A 24,784-nucleotide genomic window follows, 5' to 3' on the forward strand; every position below is an offset into this window, starting at 1 on the left:
AATGGTACAACCACTTTGGAAAACCATATGGCACTTCTTTAACAAGCTAGAAATAGAAATACGTACAATCCAGCAATCCCACTCCTAAGAATATATCCTAGAGAAACAAGAGCCATCACACAAATAGATAAATGCACAGCCATGTTCACGCAGCATTATTCACAATAGCAAAAAAGATGGAAACAGCTTAAGTGCCCATCAACGGATGAATGGATAAACAAACTACGGTACATACACACAATGGAATACTACACAGCAATAAATAACTGTGAAGAATATGTGAAACACCTCGCAACATGGATGAATCTGGAGGGCATTAGGCTAAGTGAAATAAGTCAATCACAAAAGGGCAAATATTGTATGAGACCACTACTATAAAAACTTATGAAAAGGTTTACACACAGAAAGAAACAATCTTTGATGGCTACTAGGGCGGGGAGGGGTGAGGAGCGAAAAACACTAAATAAATAATAGATAAGTGGTAACTTTGGTGAAGGGTAAGACAGCTCACAATACTGGGGAAGTCAGCACAACTTGTTCAAGGTAAGGTCATGGAAGCTTCATAGACACATCCAAACACGCTGATGGACCAAATTACTGGGCTAAAGGCTGGGGACAATGGTCTCAGAGGACATCTAGCTGAATTAGCATAAACTAGTTTATAAAGAAAATGTTCTACATCCTATTTTGGTGAGTAGTGTCTGGGTCTTAAAACCTTGTGAGCAGGCATCTAAGATACTCCACTGGTCCCATCTCACCTGGAGCAAGTGAGAATTATGAAAACTGAAGACACAAGGGAAAGACTAGTCCAAAGGACTAACAGACCACAACTACAACAGCTTCTACAAGGCTGAGTCCAGCACAACTGGATGGTGTCTGCGCACCACTACCGATTGCTTTGACAGGGATCACAATAGAGGGTCCTGGACAGAGCTGGAGAAAAATGTAGAAGAAAACTCTTAACTCACACACACAAAAAAGACCAGACTTACTGGTCTCACAGAGACTGGAGAAACCCTGAGAGTATGGGCCCCAGACACTCTCTTAACTCAGTACTGAAGTTACTCCTGAGGTTCACCCTTCAGCCAAAGATTAGACAAGCCCATAAAATAAAATGAGACTAAATGGGCACATCGGCTCAGCTGCAAGGAATAGAAGGCAGGAGGTGACAGGAAAGCTGGTAACAGGGAACCTGAGGTCGTGAAGGGGAGAGTGTTGACATGTTGTGGGGTTGGCATCCAATGTCACAAAACATTATGTGTATTAATTGTTTAATGAGAAACTAATTTGCTCTGCAAAATTTCATCTAAAGTACAATAAAAAAGAAGAAAAAATACAATAAAAAATGTAAAGTGAAAAAAAATTATACACAAATTTTTTTGTGGCATTGGTTGCAATTCTCGCATTGTGTCAGCACTCCACCCCTTTCCCTTTCTGCTCTGGGTTCCCCAGTTCCATTCATACAGTTTTCCTGTCCCTTCCTGCCTTCTAGTCTTTGTTATTGGGCAGGTGTTGCCCATTTCATCTCATGTACTCAACTGATATAAGAAGCATATTCTTCATGTATGTTATTGTTTGTTTTATAAGCCTGCCTAATCTTTGGCTGAAAGGTGAACTTCAGGAGTGGATTCAGTTATGAGTTAGAAGGGTGCCCGAGGGCCATAGTCTCAGGGTTCCTCCAGTCTCTGTCAGACCAATAAGTCCGGTCTGTTCTGTGAATATGATCATTTGTTCTACATTTTTCTCCCACTCTATCCAGGACCCTTTGTTGTCATCCCAGTCAGAGTGATTGACAGTGGTAGCCAGGTACCATCTAGTTCTTCTGGTGCCGGTGTCCTGTAGGCTAGGGTTCATGCAGTCCATTAGTCTTCTGGACTAATTGCTCCCTTGAGTCTTTAGGTTTTTTCACTCTCCTTTGCTCCGGCCTTAAAAAGACCAATAGTTGTATCGCAAGCTTTTAAGATCCCAGATGCTACTCACCAAAGTAAGATGTAGAACATTGTCTTTAAGAACTATGTTGTGTCATTTGACGTAGATGCTCCCTGAGGCTATGTTCCTTTGCGTTGGAGCCTGGGAACTTCACCCCATGAGGTGTTTAGTTATGTCTAAGAGGTTTCCCTGACTGTGCCACTTATGTGCTCTATTGTTTACATTAATATATGGGTCCTCGAACCCATCCTGTAGTGATTTCCCCAGTTCAGGAATGGATAATTGGAATAGATATACTCAGCAACCGGCAGAACCCCCATGTTGGATCCCTGATAAATGGACTAAGAGCTATTATGGTAGGAAATGCCAAGTGGAAGCCATTAGAACTGCCCCTACCTAGATAAACAGTAAACCAAAAGCAATATCGCCTTCCTGGAGGGATTGCAGAGATTTCTGCCACCATCAAGGACTTGAAGGATGCAAGGGTGGTGATTCCCACCACATCCCCATTCAACTCTCCTATTTTGCCTATGTGAAAAAAAGATGGATCTTGGAGAATGACAGTGGATTATCGAAAACTTAGCCAGATAGTGACTCCAATTGCAGCTGTTGTTCCAGATGTGGTTTCATTGCTTCAGCAAATTAATATATCTCCTGGTACCTGGTATACAGCTATTGATCTGGCTAATGTCTTTTTCTCCGTACCTGTTTTGAAGGATCATCAGAAGCAGTTTGCCTTCAGCTGGCAAGGCCAGTAATACACCTTCAGTTGCCTACCTCAGGGCTACACTGACTCTCAAGCCCTATGTCATAATTTAGGCCACAGGGACCTTGATTGCCTTTCCCTTCCACAAGATATCACACTGGTCCATTACATTGACGACATTATGCTGATTGAACCTTGTAAGGAAGAAGTGTCAATGACTCTGGACTTATTAGTAAAACATTTGCATGCCAGAGGGTGGGAAATTAATCCCACAAACATTTAGGCACCTTCCATCTCAGTGAAATTTATAGGGGTCCAGTGGTGTGGAGTATGTCAAGATACTCCTTCCAAAGTGAAGGATAAGTTATTGCATCTGGCTCCTTCCACAACTAAAAAGGAGGCACAACGCCTAGTGGGCCACTTTGGATTTTGGAGACAATGTATTCCTCATTTGGGTGTGCTACTCCGGCCTGTTTATCAAGTGACTCGAAAAGCTGCTAGTTTTGAGTGGGGCCAAGACCAAGGGAATGCTCTGCAACAGCTTCAGGCTGCTGTGCAAACTGCTCTGCCCCTGGGGCCATATAATCTGGTTGGCCCAATGGTGCTTGAAGGGTCAGTGTCAGACAGAGATGCTGTTTGGAGTCTTTGGCAGGCCCCTATTGGTGAGTCACAGCACAGACCCTCAGGATTTTGGAGTAAAGCCTTGCCATCCTCTGCAGATAACTACTCTCCTTTTGAGAAACAGCTTCTTGCTTCTTACTGGGCCTTAGTAGAGACTGAATGCTTAACCATGGGACACCAAGTCACCATGCAACCTAAGCTACCCATCACGAACTAGGTGTTGTCTGACCCAAACAGTCATAAAGTTGGACATGCACAGCAGAACTCCATCATTAAATGTAAGTGGTATATACGAGATCAGGCCCGAGCAGGACCTGAAGACACAAATAAGTTACATGAGGAAGTAGCCCAAATGCCCATGGTCTCTGCTCCTGTCAAATGACCTTCCATCTCCCAATCTGCACCTATGGCCTTATGTGGAGTGCCTTATGATCATCAGCTGACTGAGGAAGAGAAAACTCATGCCTGATTTACAGATGGTTCTGCATGATATGTAGGCACCACTTGAAAGTGGACAGCGGCAGCACTATAGCCCCTTTTGGGGACCTTCCTGAAGGACAGTGGTAAAAGGAAATCCTTCCCATGGACAGAACTTTGAGCAGTGCACCTGTTTGTTCACTTTGCTTGGAAGGAGAAATGGCCAGATGTGCAAATGTATGCTGATTCATGGGCTGTGGCCAATGGTTTTGCTGGATGGTCAGGAACTTGGAAGGAACATGATTGGACAATTGGAGACAAGGACGTATGGGGATAGACCTCTCTGAATGGACCAAAGAAGTGAAGATATTTGTGTCTCATGTGAATGCTCACCAAAGGGTGACCTCAGCAGAGGAGGATTTTAGCAATCAAGTGGATATGATGATGTGTTCTGTGGAAGCCAGTCATCCTCTTTCCTCAGTTACTCCTGTCATTGCTCAATGGACTCATGAACAAAGTGGCCATGGTGGCAGGGATGGAGGTTATACATGGGCTAAGTAACATGGACTTCCACTCACCAAGGGCCGACTTGGCTACAGTCACTGCTGAGTGCCCAATCTGCCAACAGCAGAGAACAACACTGAGTCCCCGATATGGCACTATCCCTCGAGGTGATCAGCCAGCAACCTGGTGGCAAGTTGATTACACTGGACCACTTCAATCATGGAAACGGCAGTGTTTTGTTCTTATTGAACTAGACACTTACTCTGGATACGGATTTGCCTTCACTACATTCAATGCTTCTGTAAAGACTACTGTACATGGACTTACAGAATGTCTTCTCCACCATCATGGTATCCCACACAGCATTGCCTGGGACCAAAGGACTCACTTCACAGCAAATGAAGTGCAGCAGTGGGCCCATGCTCATGGAATTCACTGGTCTTACCATGTTCCTCATCATCCTGAAGTAGCTGGCTTGACAGAACAATGGAATGGCCTTCTGAAGACAAAATTACAGTGCCAGCTAGATGACAATACCTTGCAGGGCTGGGGCAATGTTCTCCAGGAAGCTGTATATGCTCTAAACCAGCGTCCACTATATGGTGCTTGTCATGGATTGAACTGTGTCCCCAAAAATATATGTCAATTTGGCTAGATCATGATTCCAAGTATTGTATGATCGTCTATCATTCTGTAATCTGATGTGACTTCCCTATGTATTGTAAATCCTATCACTATGATGTAATAAAATGAATTAGTGGCAGTTATACCGATCAGATCTACAAGATTAGATAGTATCTTAAGCCAATATTTTTTGAGATATAAAAGATAGAACAAGCAGAGAGACATGGGGACATCACACCACCAAGAAAGCAGTGCCAGGAGCAGAGCATGTCCTTTGGTCCTGAGGCTCCTGCACTGAGATGCTGCCAGACCAAGGGAAGATTGATGCCAAGGACCTTCCTCCAGAGCTGACAGACAGAGATAGCCTTCCCCTGGAGCTGATGCCCTGAATTTGGACTTGTAGCCTACTAGACCGTGAGAATAAATTTCTCTTTGTTAAAGCCATCTACTTGTGGTATTTCTGTTATAGCAGCACTAGGTGACTAAAATACTGCTGTTTCTCCCATGCCAGGATTCATGGGTCCAGGAATTAAGGGGTAAAAATGGGAGTGGCACTACTCACTATTACCCCTAGTGACCCACTTGCAAGATTTTTGCTTCCTGTCCCCCTGACCTTATGCTCTGTAGGTCTAGAGGTCTTAGTACCAAAGGGAGGAATGCTCCCACCTGGAGACACATCATTGATTCCATTGAACTGGAAGCTAAAAATGCAACCTGGCCACTTTGGGCTCCTTATGCCTTTGGATCAACAGGCAAAGAAAGGAGTTAACATACTGGCTGGTGTGATTGATCCTGATTACCAAAAGAAAATCAGATTGATAATACATTACAGAGGTAAAGAAAAGTATGTCTGGAAAGCAGGAGATCCCTTAGGGCATCTCTTAGTACTACCATGTCCTGTGACTGAAATCCATGGAAAACTACAGCAATCCAATTTTGACATGACTACTAATGGCCCAGACCCTTCAGGAATGAAGTTTTGGATCACCTCACCAGGCAAAGAACCATGACCAGCTGAGGCACCTATTAAGGACAAAGGGAATACAGAATGGATGGTAGAAGAAGGTAGTTCTAAATACCAGTTACGACCACGTGACTAGTTGCAAAAACGAGGATTGTAATTGTTTTCAGTATTTCTGCTTTGTATGAGTGTTCGTTGTATCATGTTAGGCCCCAGTACGACTTTATAATTATCTTTATTCAGAGATTATGTATGGTTTAAGTGGATGTGTACAGGTGTCAATTGCCAAGGGGTAAACTGTGATGGTTAAGGTTGTGTGTTAACTTGGCTGGGCCATGATTCTCAGTGGTTTGACAGTCGTATGATGTTGTGATCACTTCCATGATGAGATCTGAGATGATGTGATCACCTCCATGACAGGATCTGCTGTGAGTAGCCAATCAGTTGAAAGGGGGTTTCCTTAGGTATGTGGTCTGCATTGAATACAAGTAGATATTCTGGCAAGGTTTGTGGGCTTTTGCTCGTTCTGGATCCTGCAGCTGGCTCCTGTTCATCTGACCTCCAGTTCTTTGGACTTGAGCTAGCAGCCTACCTGTGGTCTTACCTGCCGATCTTGGGATTCACTGATCTTCACAGCCTGGGAGCAAGAGCCCTGCTCTCCGACCTGCCAATCTTGGGTTAGCCAGCCCCTGTGGTTACGTGAACCAGAAGCCTTCATCCTGACCCATGGACCTGGGACGTTCCAGCCTCTACAACCGCGTGAGCCATTTCCTTGATATAAATCTCTCTCTCTATAGATATTTATATACATTTTACTGTTTTTGCTTCTTTAGAGAACCCAGCCTTAGACAGGCTCTATGGAACAAAATGAAGCTCCCTGAAATAAAAGCTGATGCTAAAGGCATCTTGAGTTAGACAAAAGCAGTCACACCAAAAAAAAAAATTTTTTTTCTTAAATGAACCTGAAAGGACACATAATTCTGAGAAACGTACTGGTAAAAGCCATAGTCTAAGTTAATAAGGCCCAAAGGTCACTCAATCTCATGAACCCTGGGTGGTGGCCACTGCAGATACGTGGCATGGTTTCCTTGACAGAAATAACGAATCTCTCTCCTGCATATCAACCCTATTTGATAAACATTTACTTAGTGACAGTTGAGTGTCAAGCTCCAGCACAGAGACATAACATACTGACTTGGTGAGGTCTGTTCTGGGGACAGAGCTCTCTGCTCAGTGTTTTACTACCTGCTGTGTGGAAAAGCCCCTGGTACTGGAAATCCACTAGGCCACAAGTGAACAACCTCAGACATGGCAGTGAGACTGGACAAAATAAGGTGTTAACATGAAGGTAGGTAGGTAAAGAGATAGAAAGACAGAAAAAAGACAGAGACAGATAGAAAGAGACAGAGAATCAGAAAGACAGAGAGAGAGAGAAAGGCAGAGAGAGACAGAGAGAGAAAGGCAGAGAGACAGAGACAGAAAGGCAGAGAGACAGAGACAGAGAACATGAGAAAGGCAGAGACAGAGAGACGGAAAGAGAACACACAAATAAGAACCTGAGAAAAGAAAGGCACATACTTTGGGCTGGAGTCAGGAGCTCCCAAACTCCTTCAGATTAATCATGAAGACTTAAACCTGAAAGATGAAGGATGGAAAAAGAGGGAAAGCTGCTCCAGGGATAAGACTGGGAACAAAATGATTGTTAAAAAATACAGAGGTCACCACTGCCACAGTCTGCTGCCAATGTGTGCATGTTGTTTATTTCAAGTTTCATAAATCATTTAGATTTATTTATGACACCTGTCAACATCATATGCAGATCACTCTCATGCTGGACTATTTAGAGCCTTCTCTTAATCAAGCAAAAACACTCAACACACTTGCTGATTTTATATGCTCAGAATTTTAGTGGCAGTTAAAATCCAATTTTCACCTTGGATACCTAGAATGTTTTATTTGGTAGGGCAAAAATAAATAATTTCTCTTTACCGGGCCTCAAAAAAGTTACAAGGTTTTCATTACAGGATTCATGCTGCTTTATCCCATGGCTTTGTTTTTGCAGGTCCACAGCCAAAAGCAGCACAAGCCATTCAAATCAATGAAATACATGGTAGTGTAGGTGGTACCACAACACTGTGCGTTCTTCTCAAAACTGGGTCTGCACAGTGTAAGAACAGGTTGCAAGGAATGAAGTCATCGTTATACAAAGGCTCAAGGCCTTATGTACACCATCCTAGTTATTTAATAATGAACAGGCTTCAGTGTGAGCCAGAAACTAAGCCTGAGAGATTTTTGTGGCATACTCAGGGTTCTCACACAAGAGTCCACTGAAAACCACTAGATCTTTCCCCTAGGACTAGAAAGTGTATAAAGGAAAAGAAGGTGGAAGAAGGATCTTCCCTCCTCCACACTAAAAAGCCACAATGGACAGGATCACACAGGAAAGGATGCTTGTGGAGGCCTCCTTGTTGCTATGATGCTGAACAGGTTTCAGCAGAGCTTCCAGACTAAGACAGATTAGGAAGAAAGAAGAAAGGCCTGGTGATTTACTTCTGAAAATTAGCCAGTGAAAACCCTATGGATCACAATGGTCCAATCCACCAACGAACACGGGGATGGCGCACGACTGAGTAGAACTTCATTCCATTGTGCATAGGGTTGTAATGAGTTAGGACTAACTTGATGACAACTAACAACAAGAATTCTGAATGTCCTTCTCTGAGACTAGTAGATTCTCCTTCTCAGTGAGACATAATCACATGGACATTAACTCATTTTGTCAAACTACATTCTTACACACAGAATGAGGTAATTTATACAGATAAAATACAAATAAAATTTTTCTCATGTGAATTATTCACTACATTTTCAAAGAAAGCCTGCTTGACAACTATTTCAGAAGACAGTTTATGTATAAGAAACCCAGGATAAATGTGCTAAATTTACAACCCAAAGCTTATCTATGTCAAATCAGAAACAAAAATCTATATATAAAAGGATCCATGTGCTATGGCTCCTCCAAAACCTGACAGAACCTTGGGCTGCAGATCAGAGGACACTACACCCCCACAGATCAGCGCTGTTGTGGTTAGGTGCTGTCCATCAATTTCCGCTCATAGCAACCCCATGTGACACAGCAGAACTGTCCCATAGGGTTTTATGGCTGTAATCTTTACAGAAGCAGATTTCCAGGTCTTTCTCCTGCAGAGCGGATGGGTGGGCTCAAATCGCCAACCTTCCGGTTATCAGCCAAGCACTTAACTCTTTGTGCTACCAGGGTTCTTTCACGTCAGTGCTAGGATTCAGCAACTGCATGACCCAGCTAGAGCAGTGCAAGCAGAATAAATGAGGGTCTGGCCACCAGGTCCTGTGGGATCAACTGAAGAAAGTAGAGATAATAAGACCAAGTGTAAACATAACGGCTGTGTTCAGATATATTAAGCCTGACGAAGGTGTTAGCAGGACTAAAAGTTGCAAAGCCAAGGATGATAAGATTCAATTCATCAAGCTGAAGATGGTGTTAATGACTAGTGCTTCACAACAATGGAAGAAGCTGACATCGTCACTGGGAGCCATCTCTCAGTGATGCCCAGGACACTGAAGCAGATGACCTCTACGGTTTCTGCCAGGCCTAAGGTTCTATGTTCAATATATACTGATAGGCTGCATTACTCCGTTGAGAAAATGAAAACTGCTACACACCAGAGTCAACTTCAAGTATTTCTGTTGCTGTCATGGCTACAAGAGGGCTGAGTCTGGGCCGATGTGTTCCTAATCACCTCCTTTTGTCTTACATTCTCCCTCAACCACGTCCCCATAATGCTTACCCCAGTAGGTGTTTCCTCTTGAAGCACGTATACACTAAAGGAGACAGAAGAGAAAATAACGAAAACAGCTACTCCCTGCCCCAATTCACCCACGCGCTGACCATGAGGCCTGGAAAACTGGGTGCATGAAAATAACTCATCGACCCTCCCTGTCTTCATATCTATACTACCACTGTGCCTCAGGACATAAGGCCATTCAAGGACTATTATATAAGTAAGTACTCCATCAACATTCATGTTATAAGTTTTATAACATAAAATTACTGTAAACAATAGTGTGAATCCTTTTAGTTTGTAAAATAGTCATTAACAATTAACAGATTGAAGTGCGATGTACTTTTCTAAATATTGACCTGATTGAGAATACATACCTTCAGACTTCAAGCTCAGTTTTGAGGAAATTCCAGAGAATTTTTCTGATATGCCAAGTTAAACTGTGGTTACAGTTGTTTTATAGATCTCTCTATAAATATAGAAGCTGGAATGATATTCAAAATTCATCACTTGGTAAACAAGGTTTCCAATTTTTATTAATTAGAAATTGTTGAAATGGTCTATCTTTGGCTGTGTATACTTTCACCAAAACTAAAAACAAAAATACCCTTACCCCTGGAGTTTCTCCAGAGATGAACTATAACTTGAAGAGGTTGTGATAAATATTTGAGATTGATTTTCTAAGATTTACTTTTCACACCTCAAAATTACTGATACTTACAACATCCTCACTCCAAAAGCGTTTGCTGCACAGGCAGAGTTCTGGGGAAAGAAGATGCGCAGTGGGGGAACAGAAGGAGAACTGGACTGGGATCATAAAATCGAGATCTAAAGTTCAGCTCTGCCTTCTTAGAAGTGAGATGCAAGATACATCATCCAACCTCTCTGGGCCATAACGAGACAATAATCCTAACTCAGAGGGTTATGGTAACATGAAATGATATATGTCCAAGCAGGGCTATCATTAGCCCATCACCCTGTGTGGGGATAAGAAAAAGGAAACCCTTTGCAGATGGCTGTGGTCCTACACCAGGACACAGAGTTTGGTGAGCAGAGCATGGTCTGGATCCCAAGCCCCACTCACCCCTCAGCTGTTGTCTCCATACGGGCACAACCTATAGCCAGTGTCAAAGCACTGGTCATTAGAAAGGCTCTCAAGATACATTCATTTGAAATGTTTAACTATTGAAAAGGCCACTTTATGAAGACAGCCAAGGATCTACTATTTATTCTTATTATTTATTTTAAGGCATTTAAAAAGTTAATATTGAAATACTCTTATAAATGATCAGACATATAACTCACTTCCTCTTATAACCAGGAACCATTATATAACGAAGTTCAGAATACTTTAAGTTTGAATAAAGAACTTTTTCTCAAATGTGAAAGTACTATAGATTTAAAAATTACTCCTAGAGATTACACTAAGGTAAAATATGAAATAAAATAAAAGTCTGATTCATTGCAACTCTTGCAACAGTAAACAGGACCATGTTTAGGTAAGACGTGATAGAAGAAAGTGACTCAATGGTTCTACTGTGCAGAGAGATTCCGAAAAGATGGAGCAGGCAAAGCACAAGACTGACCACCAACTGGGAGAGGACCCCAAGGCAAGCCAGGACACTGGATGCAGACCAAACATGAAGGAACAAAGAGAGTGGGTGGGGGAAGTCAGAGAATGAGGTGGAGCTAAGCCATGGAGAGTTTTCTAAACTTGAACAGCAATGGGGAATTAGATTTGTAGTTGGATATAAAATCAATCAGGAGACAAGGAAAAGGAGGCATCATAGTTCCTTTTTCACAAAGCAAAGGAATTTTAGATTGCGTCCAATTAAATAATTGCCATCTTTAAAGTAAGAGTAAGTAAACATTGAAGAACAGGAAAAGGAAGAGGAGGAGGAGATTAAATGTTTTTATCAAAATATACTACATCTGGTACTTCTCCTCAAAGGTAAAAAAGAATAAGATGGAGTATATTACTCATGGGGAAAAAAGAAAAATATATATATTTAATGTAAACACGATCAGTAATAATCAGAGAAAAAAATGAAATTGGATAATTATTAAAGGCCCATTGGCTATACTTCTCAAACAAATAGTAAAACCAAAACCAAGCCCACTGCCATCGAGTCAACTGATAGCAACCCTACAGGGCAGAGTAAAACTGCCCTATAGGGTTTCCAAGGCTGTACATCTTTACTGAAGCAGACTGCCACATCTTTCTCCTGCGGAGCAGCTGGTGGGTTCGAACTGCTGACCTTTTGGTTAACAGCTGAGCACTTAACCCCTGCACCACCAGGGCTCCTAAACAAATAGTAGAAGGGAATTTTTCAAGTTCAGCAAAAATGATTGCTTTCCTCAACAAATGCTGTCCAGCTACAGTCAAAGTTATCCTTCTTGTTGTTGTTGTATACTGTCAAGTTGATTCCTAACACAACGCAAACTCCCAGACATCTCTACATGCACAGCATTATGAATGTGCATTATGAATGTGAAATAGACCTTTCTACACAATTGTACTCCATATGGTCCAGTGAAAAGTAGTACGAAGGATGGACCCATAACTGAGTTAATGGCAGAGGGCACAGCTTTTGGAGTTACACATGGGTTCAAATCTTCACTTTACCAACTCCACCTATATAACCATTGGAAAAACTCTCGAACTCTATCCACCTATTTCCTCACCTATAAAACGGAAAACTAAAAACAGCCATTTTCAGAGAGCTCCTGAGAGGACTCAGACCATGCAAGTGAGACAGGGCTCTACGTAAGACCTGTGGCCAGGACACTCTAGGCTCTCAACCAGTATTAGACCCCTTCCCCTGGGTCCCTCATTTAAAGATCTGGGCTTATTTAACAAAATAGCAAGTAATCTATTAGCCACTCAAATGCAATGCTCCACATTCAAATTATAAAGAACAGATGTATAAACATCAATATTTAAGTCAGATATAGAAAAAAAGAAAGAAAAAAAATTCTTAAGATCTTGCCAAAAAATGTTCATGTCTTCCCAAAGTACTCTGGCTGATAAAGAAAATGCTCAGTGAATAAATACTGTTAAGGGCTTGTAATTATATGGGTTTTATCTTAATTATACTCAAGAAGTATAATATGATATCACTGAATTGCAATAATTCAACCAGGTGAGCACATCAAGATCCTTTTGGTCATAAGCCATGTCTTAGTGTCAGATGATCAAGACCATGAAGCCACAATAGCAGAGCCCATTTTGAACTGCCCTAGGCGTCCATGGCCAGATCACAAAGCACCCACAACATGGAACTCCTTAACTAGAACAGGTCCCATTGCTGTCCTTTCAGGTTTAGATAGCAGTGGCTTCTTGTGACTCCTTCATGGAAGAGTAAAAAGAACATTGGACTAGGAACCAGAATTAAGTCTCAGTTTTAATCCCCATCTGTCACAAATTCAATGCAAGACCTTATGCAAATTAGTTTACTTCTCTGGACTTCAGTTTTCTCATCAATAAAAAAAAAATCATAAGGATGAACTAACTGCTGATACTCATTTTGTGCCCAAGTTCTATGATTTCACAAAGGCTCCCAAGCAGAGGTTAGGGCAACCAGGGAGCTGTGGTGGAATGGTTTCCTGAGTCAACGTAATCCTGTGAAGGTCAGGGTCCCTTAAGCATCCCTGTCTGCAAGGTCCCTACACTAGATTCCATGATGCACATCTTGCCTAATCCTATTCTTACACCCTGACCTGGGCCAACGTCATTGACAAGAACCATAATGGGCCTCCTGCTAATTTGTACTCACAAAAAAAGCAACTTTACCTTCCCAAAAATATTCATGGCTCTCGCATGGCTACTTTCTAGAATATAATGAAAAGTTATAATAAATGATATGAGATTATCAACAGGCAAAACCTCAGAAAGTATTAAAAAGCTAGTGAAGATGTAGATTTTGCATACCTTGAGCAGCAACCCATTAAAAAGTCACATTATGGTCCATTAACCCACACTGCCCAGTGTCTCATAAACTATTCCACCCATGCAGCTGCCATGTTCACATCCATCCCCACCCAAAAGCAAGCACTCCAACATTCTGGCACAGAATCCTGTGGTACTCTGGTGAACAGAAACTCCACCCTCAGGACTATGACTCTGGTTGAGAAATGTGAATCTTGTTTTTTGAAATCTTTGACTTCTTTTAATATGAACCAGAATGAGGTCCTTACGGAGAAAGTTCTGACTGTGTTTTAGTGGGTTCAATTAATCCTAACTGTTCTCATGACTCTTCTTTGTTCCTATTATTAACCTTTTCACTATGATATAAACACATCTTCACTGTGGCAAAGTGGTCCCTGCCTACCTTCCAGGCAAAATGGTGTTCTTCTATAGCTCCAAATTAAACTGGAAAAACCTCATGAGAGCTGTTCAGTGTCTATGTACTACAACATTAACTACGTTTATTTCTATTCACCAGTGACAGAAAAGTTCCAAATCAATGAAGCTGATCACTAATGCAATCAGAGCTACATACCTGATCAACTTGTTCTAAACGCTTATTGTCATAAAGGAGAATATTATATGATGGAGCACTGGCAGGGTTAACAGGCATTGTCTCGGAAGAAAAGGAAAACACTTAAATACTTCCAGATTTTCTAAAAGAACTTGTAAAAAAAAATTTGCTTTGGCTTGAGCAGAACATTCTTTATAAGCAAGGTTTTTTGTTTTTTGTTTTTTTTTTAAGTCCACCCAGCTTTCTTTTATTAGAGTAATTAAAACAATGTTAGGCATTTGGGGTATCCAATACAACCATAATCCTCTGATATTTCTGGCTATTGATTTTACAAAGTTTCTACTGTGACTAGGGCATTAACTGCTGGAAATGTATCCACATCGATTTCTGCCAGTGTATTTATTTAAAGCCTGCTGAAGCCAAACCATGGGTTTCAAGGAATTCCAGACAACTACTTTAGTTTATGAAACAGTATTTTAAGTTACATTAAGACAAAAATGGTTTTTAAAGTAACATACAAAGGGAAAAAAATTCCTAAGAGTGAAACTTATGCTTCTACTTGACATCCTTTCTAAAGAAATGATCAAACTTGGGCTGCCTATTTTCTTCAACTCTACAGTGACTCAAGCATTTCAACAGGAAGTCTACCAGATCATGATATGTGTGTTTTGCATTATTAAGTTGCAAATAATAATAATAATAAAGTATTGTCATGATTATATTCCAACATCATAATTCCCATTAGCCTTTCTTTACTGCAAAATGACAAAAATCACATTATAAATCCTAGTATTAGATGGTGTATAGATCAAATTAATTCTAAGTGCCTTTACCAAGGATGTGTTCAAAAGACAGATTTATGTAGTGGGAGGAAATTAAAAAAGTGCATATCAGCACAGCCTCTATTACTATAGCAACCAGATCACCCCCAAGATGATAAACATGAAGGCCTATCTTCCTCAGTGTTTATGTTCTACAACTTCATTGACAGAAATTTTCTATACACCTATTCCTAGCTTACTGATTATCTCGTTATCCGACATTTCGCATTTATGACAATAGTAAAAAATCTACTATCCAACTATTTTGCACATTAACGACATACATCTGGCAGTAACGAACACCGAGGTGTGAGGTGAGAGTAACACTGGCAGTAATGGCTAACTAAGGTTATGTGTCAGCTTGGCTGGGCCATGATTCTCAGTGGTTTAGCAGTTATGTAATGATGTAAAAATTTGGCAGTTACATAATGATGTAGTCATCTTCGATTTTGGATCTGATGTGGTCACCCTCCGTTTTTGAATTATGCTGATATTTGCATAATGGCCTGGTCTTTGGAACCTAACCATATCAGTAAGTGTATACGTAGCTGTATACATAAAGCCTCATTACTTATCAGGTTTCTGTTTGTCATGTGGAGATACTGAAAGGAACAGAAACATTTTGGATCTCACAGACTGTGTGAAATTGTAACACTTGCTTCATTTGGTTAAGCCTGCAGTTTTTCTGTGTCTCATCCAAGTATATAGAACTCAAAGCAGACCTGCAGCTTGGTTGCAAGTAGTGTAGAAAAACTGAAAGTCACAGACAATATTAATAGGTTAATTTAGTTCCTTGCAAGCAGGGAACCATGTCTGACTTGTCCCTTGCTCTGACACTTGTGCAGAAACATTTACTACTTACAAAGACCCACGTGCTCCCCCACACTTCCCAGCTCCCTGCAGCTAGGCAGGACCATACCACTCATTCTCTATAATGGGCTGTGGCAACAGTCATGAGCATCACTTTCAGGACCTTTCTTCTCCTGCTGCAGGAGCTGAGGAGGTCACGTATTCATAGCACCTCAATAACCACTTCAGCCTGAGTCCCTGACAGCAGAGCTCCCTGCTCACCTGTTGAACATCCAGTCTAATGTACATTTTTGTTTTGTTCATTTATTAGTGCAGCACAGCCTAGCCTAACCTAATACATCCCTAATGTCTTGTCAAGGGTCTGGTCCTATAGTGCCTCGAATACATATTCATTAAATAAATTAATATGTTGCTCTTGTTGTTTCGTTATTGTGTGCTGTCAAGGTGGTTGCAACTCTAACAACCCCATGTGACAGAGTAAAACTACCCCATAGGTTTTCTTGGCTGTAATCTTTATGGTAGCAGATCGCCAGGTCTTTCTCCCAAAGAAACACCAGGTAGGTTCAAACCACCAACCTTTCAGTTAGCAACCGAGAATTAGCCACTGTGCCACCAGGGCTCCTTTAAATTAATATATTAACTAATAAACGGACAATCAGACCTACAATAAAGGTAGAAAGATCTGTCATTTATAGCTAATGATAGAATATACACTGGTGTTTTCTTTTTTTCCATTGGTGCTTTCTTGACCTAAACAATTTTAGTTAGATATAAGAACTATATATTTCTACCTTTAATTATTAGAATGCATAAGTAATATTTTCCTTAGATCCAAACCTGACTGACAAAAGAATTGTTTAGTGATAGTGTTAAAAAGAAAGGTTCTGATTCATTGAATCTGGGATAGGATACTAGTGATTCTGATGTAGCTGGTCTTCAGCCTCCTTTGGCAATCACCTCTGGACAATAGTGCCTCTCACGGTGTCTCCTTCTGTACTATCGTGAGAGCTGTAACTGAGGCCAGGCTCCTGTCATCTTTCCTGGACACAGAAGCTCCTCATCAACAGACCATCCCCCTCACACAGACCTTTGGAGTTGCCACCAATGTTGTCTCTTCCACAAATCATTTTCATCATATTCGTGCAGCTGATAAAACCTAAAAGATGCTTTCCATTGCTTCCCCAATCAAATATTACCTGATTATCGGAAGGCAGCAAGAGACGGCGGCACAAGACAGCAGAAACCAGGAGATCAGCACAAGATGGCTGTTGTGGGGCTTGCCGACCCATGGAGTTAAGAACTGTAACACAGCAGAGGCCAGCAGCAGAAGGACCCCAACAGAGCCTGGCTGCAGAGGGCAAGAAGGAGCTGTCCTGATAGAGGAACTGCATCCTGAGTTGTTCCTGTTCCAAGTTGATCCCAATTCTGAGTTGTACGCTGTTGCTTCCCTAATAAACCACTTAACTATATAAATATGGTTCGTGAGTTCTGTGAGAGGTTGCAGCAATTTACCAAATCCAAGGATGGGTGGGAAAGTGTTGAGGGGAGAGGGAATAGTTCATGGTAGAGACGATGGAGTGGTACAGCAGTTTGGAAAATTTGGACTTTTGGGATATCTTTAACCTCAGCTTCATAGGAACCAGCTTTGTGATGATCCTTATAAAAGAAATTATTCAATTAGGTTAGACTATCTATCTTAGGCTTGCATGTTTCTATGATGCTAGAAACTATGCCACCCAGTATTTCAAATACCACCAAGGTCACCCATGGTGGACAGATTTCAGCAGAGTTTCCACACTAAGACAGACTGGGAAGAAGGATCTGGGGATCTAACTCAGAAAAATTGGCCAGTGAAAATCTTATGGATAATAGCAAACATTGTCTGATATAGTGCCAGAAGATGAGCCCCTCAGCTTGGAAGGCACTCAAAATATGACTGCCTCCTCAATGTAGAGTCGACCTTAATGACATGGATGGAGCAAAGCTTTCAGGACCTTCTTTTGCTTCTGGGGCATGACTTAAAATGAGAAAAACAGCTGCAAACATCCATTAGTAAGCAGAACGTGGAATGCCTGAAGTATAAATCAAGAAAAATTGAAAGTCATCAAAATGAAGTAGAACGCATAAAGATTGATATCCTAGGCATCAGCGAACTAAAATGAACTGGTATTGGCCATTTTGAATCAGACAATCATATGGTCTTCTATGCTGGGAATAAAAAATTGAAAAGGAATGGCATTGCATTGACCATCAAAAAGAGCACTTCAAGATCAGTGATAGGATAATATCCACACACCTACAAGGAAGACCAGTTAATGCAACTATTATTCAAATATACACACCAATCACTAATGCCAAAGATGAGGAAATTGGAGATTTTTACTAATTTCTGCAGTTTGAAATTGATCAAACATGCAATCAAGATGCATTGATAACTACAGGCGACTGAAATGTAAAAGTCGGAAACAAAGAAGAAAGATCAGTGGCTGGAAAATATGGCCTTGGTGACAGAAACGATGCCAGAGATCACATGATAGAATTTTGCAAGACCAACGACTTCTTCATTGCAAATATCTTTTTTCAACACCATAACTGGTGACTATACATGTCGACCTTGCTGGATGGAAAACACAGGAACCAAATGAACTACATCTGTGGAAAGAGATGATGGGGAAGCTCAATATCATCAGTCAGAACAAGGCCAGCGCCAACTGTGGGATAGAACATCAATTGCTCATATGCAAGATCAAGTTGAAGCTGAAGAAAATTAAGACAAGTCCATGAGAACAAAAGTACGACCTTGAGTATATTCCACCTGAATTTAGAGGTCATCTCAAGAATACATTTGACCCATTAAACACTAATCACCAAAGACCAGACAAGTTGTAGAATGATATCAAGGATATCACACATGAAGAAAGAAAAAGGTCATTAAAAAGAGAGAAAAATAAAAGACCAAAATGGATGTCAGAAGAGACTCTGAAACTTGCTCTTAAACATAGAGTAGCTAAAGCAAAAGGAAGAAATGAAGTAAAAGAGCTGAACAGTAGATTTCAAAGAGTGGCTTGAGAAGACAAAATAAAAGATTATAATGAAATGTGCAAAAACATGAAGTTAGAAAACCAAAAAGGCAGAACATGTTCAGCATTTCTCAAGCTGAAAGAACTGAAGAAAAAATTCAAGCCTCAAGTTGCAATATTGAGGGATTCTATGGGCAAAAAATTGAATGATGCAGAGTATCAAAAGACGATGGAAGGAATACAGAGTCACTATACCAAAAAGCACTGGTCAACATTCTACCATTTCAGGAGGTAGCATATGATCAAGAACCAGTGGTACTGAAGGAAGAAGTCCAAGCTGGCTGAAGGCATTGATGAAAAAAAAGGCTCCAGGAATCGACAAAATACCAATGAAATGTTTTAACAAACAGATGCAATGCTGGAAGCACTCACTCATCTATGCTAAGAAATTTGGAAGGCAGCTAACTGGCCAACCAACTAGAAGAAACCCATATTTGTGCCCATTACAAAGAAAGGTGATCCAACGGGATGTGGAAATTATCAAAAAATATCATTAATATCAGATAGAAGTAAAACTGTGCTGAGGATAATTAAAAAAAATGGTTTCAGCAGTACAGTGACAGGGAACTGCCAGAAACTCAAGCCAGATTCAGAAGAGGATGCGGAACAAGGAATATCACTGCTGATGTCAGATGGATCTTAGTTGAAAGCAGAGAATACCAGAAAGATGTTTTATTGACTATGCAAAGGCATTGGACTGTGTGGATCATAACAAATTATGGATAACAGTGCGAAGAATAGGAATTCCAGAACACTTGATTGTGCTCATGAGGAACCTGTACATAGAACAAGAGGCAGTCTTTTGAACAGAACAAGAGGATACTGAGTGGTTTAAAGTCAGGAAAGGTGTGAGTCAGGGTTGTGTCTTTCACCATACTCATTCAATCTGTATGCTGAGAAAATAATCCAAAAAGTTGGACTATATGAGGAAGAACGGGGCATCAGGATTGGAGGAAGACTCATAAACAACCTGCGACACGCAGATGACACAACCTTGCTTGCTGAAAGCGAAGAGGACTTGAAGCACTTACTGATGAAGATCAAAGACCACAGCCTTCAGCATGGATTACACCTCAACATAAAGAAAACAAAAATCCTCATAACTGGACCAGTAAGCAACATCATGATAAATGGAGGAAAGATTGAAGTTGTCAAAAATTTCATTTAACTTGGATCCACAATTAACGCCCATGGAAGCAACACTCAAGAAATCAGACACATTGCATTGAGCAAATCTGTTGCAGAAGATCTCTTTAAAATGTTAAAAAGCACACATGTCACCTTGAGGTCTAAGGTGCACTGGACCCAAGCCATGGTATTTTCAATCACCTCATATGCGTGTGAAAGCTGGACAATGAATAATGAAGATCAAAGAAGAATTGATGCATTTGAATTATGGTACTGGTGAAGAACACTGAGTATATCATGGATTGCCAGAAGAATGAATAAGTCTGTCTCGGAAGAAGTACAGCCAGAATTCTTCTTAGAAGTGACGATAGCGAGACTTTGTCTACTTTCTTTGGATATATTATCAGGAGAGACCCGTTTCTGGAGAAGAAGAATGCTTAGTAGAGGGTCAGAAAAAAAGAGGAAGACCCTCAATGAGATGGACTGACACAGTGGCTGCTACAACAGGCTCTAACATAGCAAGAATTGTGAGGATGGTGCAGTATTTTGTACTGTTATTTTGTGGGAACCGATTCCATGGCACCTAACAGCAACAACATATCTGTCTTAGTTTTTTAGTGCTTCTGTAACAGAAATATCACAAGTGGGTGGTTTTAACAAACAGAAATTTATTTTCTCAGTTTAGAAGGCTAGAAGTCTGATTTGAGAGCACCAGTTCTAAGGGAAGGCTTTGTCTGCTCTAGAGGAAAATCTTTGTCTCTGCTTCTCCAGCATTCTTCTTGGTGTTCCTTGGAGATCTCCAGATGGCATCTATCTTTTCCCCATTCATGCTTGCTTGCATCCGTGCCAAATTTACTTCTTTTATATTTCAGAAGTAATTGGCTTAAGACACATCCTGCACTGATCTGGCCTCATTAACACAAAAAAGAAAACCCTATTTCCACACAGGATTACATCCATGGTTATAGGGGTCTGGATTTACAAGACATACTTTGGGGAGCCACAATTCAACCCATAACATTATCCACGATTATTGCTGTTCTCTTCCACGGATACTCTGAAGCAATCAAGGCCCTCTTCATCTAATCATTTCATGCCAATTTCAAAGATTGCTCTTTTCTACTATCCAGCATTCTGAAATCTAAATGCCTTTCAAAGATTGCATTGGTGTAGAGTCAACAGACATGCTGAGCTGCTTGTCCATAATGTCAGTACTGTGTACTTCCACCAAACAAAATCTATTTATTGACACTCATCTACGTGAAGTAACAAGGTCAGTTTATAAGTGGCCCAGCCCTCATGAAAGTAAGGTTGGGGGGAAGAGAAAAGATGTCCACGCTTGGAAGGCTTTTTCAAGAAGCTGACACTTAAGAGGAGTCTCCCAAGTCAGGATGAATTTGGGAGATCATTTAAGGTATTTACTATAGTTGATATTTGTATAGTTTGCTCTGTTCATGTGTTGACTGCATATGTTAGTATCAGTGGTGTCTAAGATTGTGGAAGGTAGGAATGATGTTGAAATCGTCATAGTCAGAGGATTACAGAGCTAAAGGGCCTTGGTAACTCTCTGAACCAATGTAGTTAATTCAAAAAGAAGAAACTGAGGCCCAGAGTTACGGCAAGTGTGCTAAAATGGAAAAAGAGCTATGGATTTGGAAATACCACTTACAAGTGAGTCCCGACCTCTCTAAGCCTTGAGTCTCACATGTGTAGAGACAAGAATACCTACTTTTCCTGTCTCACAAGATTGTTTTGAAGGTCAAATAAGGTCATAAATGTGAAAGGACCCTATCAGCTACTGATTTAATAAAAATGCACCGCTTTACTAAGAGGCCTGCCCAAAGCCATAGAATGCTAACATCATATTCTTATCAACTCCATTAAAGTTTCCCCTTTCTAAACCAGAGACTTTCTCTTCAAAGTGATCATCTTGAAGGCAATGCTACCCTTGCTCAAAATATTTAGAAATTCTCTTTTGGAATTTTGGAATTCTCTTCAGGTCTGAAGATACATTATTTTAAATATCCTCAAATGGTGCCAAATCCTTGCCCTTTGGAGGTTGAATTGGCCATTTGAAGCTTTTCAGACTCATTAAGAATATAGTGTATGAGTGAGTTGAAGAAGACCAACAAAGACTGACTAGTTTTCTTGTGTACCTTATAAACGAGTTCTGAAACCATTCCTTCAAACCAGGTCTTTCCAAAATGTTTATACAATGGCGGTATCACTAGAGTAAATGCACCGTCTCATAAAGTGACCTCACTGAAATAGAACATTCAATTTTATGTATAAATTCTTCTTTACACAAAAGGAGCCAGAAGAGGAGAGAGAAAAGAGAGGAGAGAGAGGGAGGAAGGGAGGGAGAGACAGAGAGAGAGGAAGGGCGGGAGGGACTGAGAGAGAGAGAGAGAGAGAGAGAAAGAAAGAAAAGATGAAAAAGAAAAAGAAATTCACCACCTTGGAGAAGGTGCAGGGGAGGAATAAATACGTCCTCTGTCAGCAAAGGGCAATCTTTCTTCTTTTACTACAACTTTACAGGTCAGATTCCCAAGGACTGGTCTTCTAATATACCAGGTGACTCCACGACATTTTCTTGTTGTTGTTAGGTGCCGTCAAATCGATTTTGACTCATAGTGACTGTATGTACAACAGAATGAAACACTGACTGGTCCTGTGCCATCCTCACAATCATTGTTATGCTTGAGCCCATTGTTGGCAGCCACTGTGTCAGTCCATCTCCTTGAGGGCCTTCCTCTTTTTCGCTGACCCTCGACTTTACCAAGTGTGATGTCCTTCTCCAGGGACTGATCCCTCCTGATAACATGTCCAAAGTATGTGAGACAGTCTCACCATCCTTGCTTCTAAGGAGCGTTCTGGTGGTGCTTCTTCCAAGACAGATTTATTCATTCTTCTGGCAGTCCATGGTATATTCAATATTTTTTGCCAACACAACATTTTAGCACATCTTAATTCAAAGAAATCTTGTAGATAGAGCCAAAAAAAATCAGACCAGCTGTGAATCTTTTTGTAATATATGGAGCCTAAATCAATGATCAGTTCCCATCATGGCCTCTTAAAATCACTTCCAACATGCTCAGAACTGACAACATCAAATATAATGACCACAAAATCTTGCCACTTTGCCAATATCAGAAGTGACTTAACGTGTATTCACTGTGAAATGCTCCATAATTATTTCTGATGTCTATTTCTATGTAAAAACAGGAGTCTAATTATTAATAGCTGCACTACTTTCATGGGCCATAGAGGTAATAAAACATGGAAATTTGATATTCCATGTCATGATAATGGCATTTTTATTGGTAATAAAGTGAAAACAACTGAGAGCAGGGGCTCAGGGAAACATAAGCTTGCTGTTATTAAATAGGTAGGGATGAATGACAATTGAAGCTGACAAAGTCTGGTTTCCAGAATACATCAGCCTGGGTAAAGACTGGATATTAGGCCATAGGAAGGGTAACGTTTGGCTCATAACCCATTCTCTGAAGTACTCTCTTCCAGTTCTAAGAATCTATATTTCACTTATTCTAATGTCTCAGCCCCATATTTTCAATCCAAGTAAAACTAGCAGTTCTCCTCCCTACTGGCAGAAGCCCAGTAACATGCAGACATGTCTTCTTTCACATGCAGTGTTTTTCTCCTTTGGATCTTTTCCCTGACTTTACTGATCGTTTTCACTTCAGGGAAGAGAGTCGCTGCACGACGTCAGTCTGGGAGAAGTTACTGGAGCAAAACCAGCTAACACTTAAGAGCTCCAGGCACCTATCACTTAGATGTGTATGACACCCTTGGTGATACCATCTGCTGACACAGGTAAGGTTTGGCAAGGACAGCTAATAGAGCAGCCATTTTAGAGCCACTGGAGACAACAAGACTCACTAACATTCAGTTAAAACTTAGATTATGCAAGAAGAGAATCTGAATGGGACACTGAAGAAAAACCTAGATGGCATAGGAATGGCTGGTGTTAATGACTTATTCCACCTAAAGGAGACCAAACTTCAGTGAACGTAATAAGCACACCCCAACTGGGCCCATGGAGATGACAGACATCTGATAGCCCTAGACCTGGAGCTCTGTACTCCCCAATCACTGCCCAGCAGCACTTCTCCAAGAAGTGGGAAGGCTACACCCTGGTCAGCTTCACCCAGGAGGGCCCTATCCCAAGAGCATGTAGCTTGGGGAAACAGGGAGGGGAAAGATTACCACAGACACTACTCTCCACTGTTGACTCAGCCCTGGCTGCCTCACTTCTCCTTCCCCTATAAGGGATGCCGCATAACTAAGAGGCCAAGGGTCCTTAGTAAAACCTTTTAGGAATATTCTTTTTCTAGACTTCTAATCTACTTACACAATTTATGCACTCTATTTAAGGAGATGGAAGTCCCTGGGTAGTGCAAATGGTTAAGCACTCTACCATTAACCAAAAGGCTGGCAGTTCAAACACACCCAGAGGCGCCCTGGAAGACAGGACTGGCAATCTGCTTCTGAAAGGTCACAGCCTTGAAAACTCTATGGTACAGTTCTACTCCACACACAAGCTGGAGCTGACTCAACAGCAACTAATGACAAAATTTAAGGAGATGATCGGTGTGAAAAGTGTTTCAATGATTATGAAATCATTATCACTGGGTGCATAAAACTGTATTTCATCACAGCTTTAAGCCTCACCCCAGTAATTCTCATAGTCAGCGCAGAGATTCTATGGGAATAAAAGGAAAAAGTTTCTAAGCAGGACTTAATGTCCCCATACTCCTTAACTGAGGATTAAACTCATTTCTTATCACTCAGGAGACCCATCTCTCTATATTTACACCTATCCATCCATCAATCTGTATTTTTTTCTGCCATGGGGAATGG

General features: G+C 41.0%; 1 protein-coding gene across 21 annotated transcripts in view; it reads right to left on the reverse strand.

Annotated features, from left to right (window-relative positions):
* Positions 1–24,784, reverse strand: part of LTBP1 (latent transforming growth factor beta binding protein 1) — a 666,638-nt gene that overhangs the window by 260,444 nt on the left and 381,410 nt on the right. Inside the window, exons 1-2 of one of the 21 annotated variants that reach the window (XM_023736168.1) lie at positions 9,961–10,067; positions 9,590–9,623 (exon numbers count right to left, since the gene is read on the reverse strand). The exons of the other annotated variants lie outside the window; for them this stretch is intronic. The gene's annotated coding sequence lies outside the window, so the exon portion shown is untranslated. Of the gene's footprint in view, positions 1–9,589; positions 9,624–9,960; positions 10,068–24,784 lie in introns of those variants that run through there. 21 annotated transcript variants of the gene reach the window in all.

This window comes from Trichechus manatus, unplaced genomic scaffold (genome assembly GCF_000243295.1).
Source record: "Trichechus manatus latirostris isolate Lorelei unplaced genomic scaffold, TriManLat1.0 scaffold00005, whole genome shotgun sequence".
NCBI classification, from domain to species: domain Eukaryota; kingdom Metazoa; phylum Chordata; class Mammalia; order Sirenia; family Trichechidae; genus Trichechus; species Trichechus manatus.